General features: G+C 43.5%; 1 protein-coding gene across 1 annotated transcript in view; it reads right to left on the bottom strand.

Moving 5' to 3' along the window:
- The window catches only part of gpr4 (G protein-coupled receptor 4), a 30,066-nt gene extending 27,096 nt beyond the window's left edge, over nucleotides 1-2,970 (bottom strand). Inside the window, exon 1 of the mRNA XM_062553116.1 lies at nucleotides 2,684-2,970. The gene's annotated coding sequence lies outside the window, so the exon portion shown is untranslated. The remainder of the gene's footprint in view (nucleotides 1-2,683) is intronic.
- Between the last annotated feature and the right edge of the window lie 4,276 nt (nucleotides 2,971-7,246).

Raw genomic sequence — 7,246 nt, forward strand, 5'->3', positions numbered from 1 at the left:
CCCGCCAGCTGACCAGAGACGTGCTGTCCCCCCTGACCCCACTGCTCGTCCTGTGTGAGGCCCCGTGGCCAGTGGGCCCCCGCAGAAACAACACGGCATGCTGACCAAGGCCTGGACGCGCCCGCGCGCCGCACATGTGCCCGGAGACAGATGAGAAAACACCAGCACTCACCACGCACGCACGCACGCACGCACGCACGCACGCACGCGCACGCGCACACAGAGACAAACTACAGCTATCAGCAGGCTGACAGGCGTTGTGCATCCTGGTATTCTGCCTTTACACACTCACACACACACACACACACAAACTCTCACACACATAGGCGCGCGCACATAATACACACACAGTTGAGTACATGAACACACCCACTCACACACACAGCCAGCTAAAAACACTCACATGTACTTTCTCGGTCTTCCACTTCCACTCACTCAGGTCAGACCGAACGTGGCCGTGAGCCGCTCTTGGAGTCAGGCAGTCAGCCCTGTCACCCACAAGAGTCTGTTTAGGCTCAGAGTAGGCTCTCTGTAGACTCTCTACAGACTCGCTCCTATCTGGACACTACTACTGCTGGATATGCTTTATTTAATTAAGACAGTATATGAGCACAAGTAGAGCTAAGGGATTCGCCTGATTTCTCGTACAGTACAGAGTGGCTGACTCCAGCTGCTGCTAGCACGTCACCCACTGTCACTCACATCCCATATGAGTGAACCGAGGTCAGATAACGCGCACGAACGATCTGAGCTATTTATACCATTCCGTGATTATCTACACTCAAAACAATGTGGACGAGATGCTGATAAGAACAACCACATTTAAGCTTTACACCTGTGAATACTAGACTAGCCTACATGACAGTCCTGTCATCTCATTAACACTTCCACAGTAGGGTCAATGTGATCATTTTTGACACGGGTTGGCCTACAACAAACACGTTTCAAAACAACGTTATAAAAGTAGACCACTCTCACTTTTTCAGTCCACTGAGACTTGGACTAGCAGTAGCCTAGCCTTCTTGGTCTACATGGCCTACACCAAGGCTTTTCCCCCATTACATTGAACGAGATGTACAGGTACTTGTTTTAAGAACAGTGTTTAAGGTTAGCGTGGAGGCAAAGGTGCCATTGATGTCGACTTAATATTATAAAAGCACGCAGATGTTAATAATGTTGGTCAAATACCCTTCGTAAATTAGTATTCTCTCTGTTCCCACATTAAGATTTTTCATTGTCATATTTCAATGACAAATGTCCACGTCCAGCAGCATTACCGCAAAAGCAAACAACCATTTAGACTCGTTGTGTGGATGGGCTGCGAATGGTGTTGGGGTCTTTGCGGCGGATTATCGTGGTGCTCATCCTACTGTTAATATGACGCTTATCTCACATACTGAGTGAACAATTACGCCACGCTCTGCTCACTCGCGTGAATCGGGGAAGAGCGGTTTCACTGATGGATAAGCAGGACCATGCACGCATTCACAGCCCATGGCGCACGCACGCACGCACACACACACACACACACACACACACACACACACACACACACACACACACACACACACACACACACACACACACACACACACACACACACACACAGAGGGAGAGAGAGGGAGAGAGAGAGAGAGAGAGAGAGAGAGAGAGAGAGAGAGAGAGAGACCTGAAAGGATGAAAACATGGAAGAGACGGGGCAAGGGGAGCTCTTCATATACGTAAGCCGATAGAAGACTGAAATAGTCTTCATGGCTGTTCAAACAATTAACAGAGAATTGTAAGCACTTGCTGTTTACCCATTTTAAACAACTGCTCGTTTATATGATGGTAAAATGACGCACAAAAAGACTTCTGAAGGGAAAACAAAAGAGTTTTTGTGTGAAATATTCAGAGAAAAGACCACGAAGAAATTATTTAGTCTTCACAACAGGCCAGCTATTGTTTTAATAACTTGCCGCTGTTTATAAGAAGCTATAGGGGTCCGCCAGTCCGACTGATGATAGCCCATGGCTTTAGATTGTTCGCTCCGATTCACAATTTCACTTATGAAATGCAGTGAAATGGAATCTGCAATCTACACTGGGCTTTTCCCAGTTGGACGACAAAACTACAAAGACAGACAGGAGCAAATGGACAAATAAGCGGAAAGGAAGAAGTAAATCATTATTTTTGAATCAACAAACAATCCCATCACGCATTCAATAAACCAATGCAAAATATTCAGGAAAGTGACCAGTAGCACAAGCCCACCATGAAAATTGATAGGCCTACATTGACTCACTTTCCACCCCAACACTATAAAATATTTCAGGCTTAGAGCCATAGTGGCGGGTAGGCTAATGAATATCACCCAACTGTTGGGACGTGCACATTTACTTCACTCTTAAGACGAATGTGTTGTCCCTATCTGCACACAGCAATGTGTTGAAAAGCAACGCAAGTTGTGTTGTTTTCAACGCAATGTGTGTTATTTCCCAACACATACTGTATTGTGAGAACAAATAATTAAAAAAGGCAACACTACAAACTGTGCTGTCCCTATCTGGACAGAGATGTGTTGAAAACAACGCAAGTTGTGTGGATTTCAACACATTCGTTGTAAGACTGTACAGGACAATTTGATCACGATTTAACCGAGCACCCAAGTAAAATAATACTACATTTTGCGTACGCTACTAACCTTACACGTTCATTCCCGATTCCCATAGTTCTGATTATCCATGAGTGGTTTGTTTGGGTGCGGAATGAAGTGTGTCCACGAACTCCTAATCCTCACTTTGTCTCTGGCGATCTTGACTGCGCGTTGTGAGCCCGGTAAACTGTCAGCCCCGTGCGCACAACCTCGCTTTGCCTTTGTGTCTCTATTGGCGCCGGCTCTGACAACGCACCGCACACTCTCTACTCTTGTTTGAGTGACGGTGAAGCGAAATAGTGAAAGTGAACGCGGGTTGCTGTCCACACGGGCGGGGGAAGAGGAAAAGAGAACGACAGCCCTAGTCGATACACTTTCTCTGAAAAGAGAACGCTCGCAACGCACGCATATATGTTGGTGGCTCTGAGTCAGTTCTCTCTCTCTCTCTCTCTCTCTAGCGCTCGCGCGACACACACACACACACACACACACACACACACACACACACACACACACACACACACACACACACACACACACACACACACACACACGTATAGTAGGATACTTAAGCATGTAATCTAATTCAGTTTAAACTACGAGGGATGCCCTAAAACGCCCAGTAAAAAATTGACCATTAGCAGATCTGCAGATTAGCTAATTGAGTTCTAAGAATGACTGCATTACATTAAAGCACATCTGATAACCATGATTCCATCCTTACAACCCATGGTAGACTTGTGTATTAGCAATATTGCGATGCCGAACAGATTCCTTCCGAGCAAGACTGGGATAATACAGGCTACGCATGAATTAGAATACCTCATGATGGTACCCTGTATGGAGCACTGGAACATCACCAGCCTCCAAGGCTTTAAGATCGCTTAAATAATCAGCCATGAGTCTCCCTGTTGTGGCCCTCACTAAGCTCTCCGAGCCATTCTGTTCCATTTAGTAAAGAGCAGTACAGTAGGCCTACAGTATATGTAGCCTGGAAAAATCCAAAATCATTCAAGAGGTGAATAGAGTCCGGTGACCCATGATTGGAATTCATTTCCAACATGGGCATCGCAACTGACACCTATAACTTTGGAATCGATTGGTCCAGCCATACCAATCATATTGATCAGCGATTCCTTGTATTACTTCCTACTTCGTTTAAACTTTATAAACTAACAACAAACAGCATCAAAAGTCAAGAAACAAGGTATACTGAAGGTCTATTTGTTGTAAATTATCGTATGCACTTTACCTTCTACATTTGATGTTGCAGTAGGTGTTGATGTTGTTTATCACAGTTATGAACTACCCAGCTAACACATGACCTTGCAGCAACATTGCCAGAAAGTTGTCATTTGGTCACTGCAAAGTTACCTTCTGGCAATGTCCTCACAGCATCAATGCAACATTGCACAGATAATGTCATAGATAGATAGATAGATAGATAGATAGATAGATTGATTGATTGATTGATATACTTTATTGATCCCCAAGTAAAGGGGAAATTCAATTCAATGTAATTTGGTACCATGAGCAACTTTGCAGTAATGTTGTATGCTGGTCAGCTGATCACGTTGCCAGTTGGTAATGTGGATAATGTTGCTGCAGTGTCATGCTATGGTTACCATGGCAAGTTGCCAGTTGGCACCGTGAAGAATGTTGCCACATATGTCATCATGACCTGTGGTGCGTTTCAAGACAATGTTGTTGGCTAACTTTCGGCACAACCTATGTAGTTACAACCATGATTCTTGGATTTGGTGTTTCTATAAAAGGTAGATCGAACTCTCAGTCGCAAAAAGGTTGGTGGTTGGAACTACTGCCCCTGAGCAGTCACACTTGTCAGTGCCAATGGATAGGACAGGAGCCTAACCAAAAATCTCAAACTGGTTGTTTTTCTCGATATCTTTGACATATATATGCTGTTGCTGGCTTAATGTTCATTAAAAGACATTGAAGAGAAATAGGCCAAGGCTGCTGACTCCCCTGCTGCTTATTTGGCATAAGCGTGGAAGAGTTTAGACAAGATGATCAATGGCATTTGGTGCCAAATGAAACCATGATGTAGGCTTTAAACGCAATTTCATGTCTCCATGTTAGGATGTGGTGGCAACATTTATCACGACCAAATGGCAACTTTCCCAAGCAATGACTTAGGCCTATATTACGGTTAACCCTTATGTTGTCCTTGGGGTCAATTTGACCCCAAGCAGTGTTTAACATCATAAAATATATGGTTCACTTTTTTTGTTTTGCTTCAAGTTTCATGACTTTTCCTTATTTGAAGGGTACAACAGAGTAAACATGAAATTTGCACAAAAATATGTTTCCAATGTCCTGTAAAAAAAAATAGTTACGTTGGTGGTATTGGGGTCAATTTGACCCCATTTTTATGAAACATGATGAAAATGAATATTTGACAAATTATGGATATTATTATTGTAATAGTATGAGAACATGTAGCTATTATCATTATTTCATATACAACATATTACATATAAGTTATTTTGGCAGGTCTGAAAAAGTCCAAAAAGTCAGCCTTTGGGCTGTTGACACTGGATTGGCCATATTGCCAGTCAGGGTTCCAGGGTTCATAAAGGGGTGTGGGGGGGTGGGATTGTTTTGTAGGGCTTTTGATAGTGGTTATTACACTCTTGTTAAGTACCTACCACAAAAAAAAATTGGGTAAAAAAAATAATTTTAATCATTTTTGAGAGTTTTTTGTAGCTGGGGTCAAATTGACCCCAAGGACAACGAACGTCGTAAGATTTTAGGACAACATGAGGGTTAAGAAACAGCACCTTTCAATACCACATTGCTGCAACGAAGTTTGATGTTGCGGTTATGGATTGGCAACATTGGAGAGTTACATTGTGGTTACGAAATAGCACCTTTCACTCTCCATGTTACCATGTCGATTACGTCATTCATTAGCAGAATGCTAATGTGTTATGGGCAACAATGACCCAGCCTGCAAGAAACCAAAGGGCCATAAGTACTTGTTCATTCAACTTTCAACCTATAATCCATATTGAGCTTGCAGAAGCTAAAATCTAATCTTAGATGTTTCAATGACAATCAGGTGAAACAGACCAATTTAGCCATCTAGCCCCATAGACCCCCATTGTTTTTGTACTTCACGATCGCTCCTAGCGGAACTGCAACAGATTGCAGGTACAACGGAGTTAATAGGGAGTGAACCGGTTCTCCCTAAATGGGCTCTGGTATGGCGTTCCAGACTGGACAATAGATCTCCCTGAAAGAAGATCTCTGTGGTCGGCGCCAGACTTTATGCCTTAAAGGGTTGCACTGTGAGCTTAGGAGGAACTGTGCTTACGGCCTAAAGACCTAGATGGATGATCTGGCAGTGAGTAGACCACTGCAAATGCGATGTTTGTAGAGATGTTTGTGACTGAGATGCTCTCAAATCCACCTACAGATTAGCGACTCCATTTGTTGGGGCCTGATCTTTGTATCGTTGTGAGTTGAGTTAATATAGAATGAAGACTGGGCTTTGAACCAAGAGGAAGAGCCAGAGTTTTCCCCAGAGTTTTGATCTTGGTATTCCCTTATTCATAGCAGGATATTTGTCAGCTTCCTAGTGCGCAACTCTTTACTGTAAAGGTCACTTCGGTTACCTTATTCCGAGCATTTCCCACCAAACTTTAAAAGGTGTTGCACGCTCCTTCATGTCTGGAATTTACGCATCCGGTGAGTAACAGGGGTATTCAGATCTGTGTGCCACGGCTCCTGAAACATACTTAGTTCTTGTGCAGAACGTCTGAGAGAGACATGGGCAAGTCTGTAACAGGCAGCACAGTATTACCAGTTCTCCTGAAGCAGGAATCTCACCAATCATTTACTGCACACTGTGGAATGAGAGACAGAGAGAGAGAGATAGAGATAGAGAGACGCCCGAAATAATGGCAGATTGCTCTCTGATAGCTGTGGCCAGAGATAAGGGGGGGGGGGGGGGGGGTGAGGAGGAGGGTTTTGAGAGGTCAGATGGACAGAATTATCTAATTATCTAGTGAGACAAAATCAAGAGTGTGTGTATGTGTGCTTGTGTGTGTATGTGTGTGTCTGTGTCTGTGTCTGTGTCTGTGTGTGTATGTGAGTATATATCACTGTTTGTATGAATTGTGTAATATGAAGTCATGAGTAATGAATTGCTGTGGAAGTCTATCTTGTCATTATATTCCGGTAATGGACACTCTGCCAATATACGCAAGCTTCGATAATCCAATGCAAACACCACTTCTGGGTAAAACCCATACAAGGGAAACATCTGTGTTTTCAGGCAGAATACTCGTTTGTGGAATGATCAGTCATCATTGCCAGTAGTTCTTAGGAGAATAGAAAGTGTGAACACTATGGTATTGTAAGGATTTGTTGTTCACAGAGGCACTGTGCTACATGGATAGTTGTAGAATAGATCACAGATCCAGTGAGAGAATGTGAGTGCTGAATTTGATCTGAATATCCTCTGATATGACACCATAATCATAATGTCCAAATCTCTAAAACCATCAGGCATGGAAACACTGCTCCGCTTCACTGACTGTTTTAATCAGATTGTTTGACATGCCTCCATGGCATGTTGTTGCCCTT

The sequence above is a fragment of the Sardina pilchardus genome, chromosome 13 (genome assembly GCF_963854185.1).
Source record: "Sardina pilchardus chromosome 13, fSarPil1.1, whole genome shotgun sequence".
NCBI lineage: Eukaryota > Metazoa > Chordata > Actinopteri > Clupeiformes > Clupeidae > Sardina > Sardina pilchardus.